Source organism: Alosa alosa, chromosome 15, assembly GCF_017589495.1.
Source record: "Alosa alosa isolate M-15738 ecotype Scorff River chromosome 15, AALO_Geno_1.1, whole genome shotgun sequence".
Lineage (NCBI taxonomy): Eukaryota > Metazoa > Chordata > Actinopteri > Clupeiformes > Clupeidae > Alosa > Alosa alosa.
Genome location: NC_063203.1, coordinates 22,171,155 through 22,173,244, shown reverse-complemented (window position 1 = coordinate 22,173,244; position 2,090 = coordinate 22,171,155).

The window sequence follows — 2,090 nt, the reverse complement described above, 5'->3', positions numbered from 1 at the left end:
CGAGAGCGAATAGGACTGACCACATTACTCCAATAAAGGCCGTGCACTGACTTCCAGTCAGTTACAGAAGTGACTTTAAAGCACTCCTGTTTGTTTACAAATCACTAAAAGGAATGAGAGCTAACTACCTGTCAGATCACACTGTAGATTGTTTTCTATGCAGAGTGTGGGGTCTACAGGGGTCTACAGGGTGCTAATCAGCCCAGTCTCTGCCCATGAGGTTAAATCACTTTCACATACCCCCACACACACACACACACACAAACACATGTCACCACACAGACATTAATTTGAGAGTTGCTTGTTACAGTAACACGCACATGTGTCTACTCGCACTGATTCATGCAGCGTAAAAAAGCACACTTGGCAAACAAACAAACATGTTAGTAAACAAACACATACACTGTCACAAACGTGTTGGGAGAACTGTTGTGAGAGTGTTACCACAGTGTAGAGGGATTACAGACTCTGTAGATTCCAAGAGGGATCAGAAAAAGATTACACACCCAAGTAACAACAACACTTCCTGGACACCAACAGAGAAAGAGAGGAGGGGGGGGCAGAGAGTAAGCAAAAAATGCAAGCAAATAAAAAAACAAAGCTATTACGTGGTCCCAACTATACAACATTGGGCTCATATTAGGCAGGGAAATGAAACCCTTCCTTTTCCTTTTATCCCCCTTTTATAAGCTGACCCCTAAGCTGACTCCTATGCTGACCCCTAAACTGACCCCTAAGCTGACCCCTAAGCTGACCCCTAAACTGACCCCTAAGCTGACCCCTAAGCTGACCCCTATGCTGACCCCTAAACTGACCCCTATGCTGACCCCTAAGCTGACCCCTATGCTGACCCCTAAACTGACCCCTAAGCTGACCCCTAAGCTGACCCCTATGCTGACCCCTAAACTGACCCCTATGCTGACCCCTAAGCTGACCCCTATGGGATGCAATACGTTTCCACCACTCCTCAAGGTCTCGTGCCTTGGACGATGTCTCGCCCCATGTCAAACCCATCTCCTTCAGCTCAGCCATGACCGTTTTCCGCCAGGTTGTCTTTGGTTGATATTCAAACTGCTGTGTAATATGGTCTACTTTACAGTAATACTGCTTAGGAAGTCTATCATAGGACCCTACTTTAAATCATGGGCAAAGTGCAAAGACTGTCAACAAAGTGAGCAAAGTGTTTTGTGCAAGAACTAAAGCAATCCTGTGGCATGCATGAGCATGGTGTTGGTGTTAAATTAACAAATTGATTTTGCCTAGTTGTTATCAAAGTTTTAGTTAGACTTTGTCCTTTGCCCTTTGCCCAACAGTCAAATTTAGTCCCATGTAGTCTTTATAATAGATGTATTGTGATATATATCCAGACATGCAGCAAACAAATACGTGCAAACAAAAACGTGTGATGATAGCTCTGTTCTAATAATACTGGCTTCAGATTTAACAGAAAAGATTAAACTAATACTTGTTACTTTCGAAATACTATAGCTCACTCCAAGTTGCATGCATGCTGCATGTGAAAATTATCATATACCCCCATTGCCCGCATTAGCCAATGAAAGAAAATACACGGAAAAACAAGCGAATCAGAAAGAGCCCTTCCCAATGACTCCGAAGGGAAACTGATTATTCATGGCCTCGCCCACCTTGGCTTGTGACCGCCTACAGGAAGACTGGAAGATTTTGCGGCTAGGGGATTGTCTCTCTGCAGCTAGTAGGAGTTAACAGCAAGTTGCTAACATGGCGGAAAAAAATCGTGCCTGTGTTTTTTGTGGCAATAACACATCAATTGCATGTCTTGACTTAGAAACAAGAGTTGAGGAAGAAATGGTTCGGATTTATCGTTGGAACACCACCACCGAAGTAGTGCAACATTAGTTCTGTGTTCCAATCATTTCGACCACACTCACTCACTGCCTACAGTTAGAAAGTGATTTTGCATCGATGTTCTGAATATCTGGTTCTGTACCGTCATGACGATCGACCACCAGCTCACAGCTGTAAGTACCATAGACTGTATATATAGAACTGTATATATATGTTCTATATATACAGTCTATGGTAAGTACAAACAAACTTTTCCACCTAAC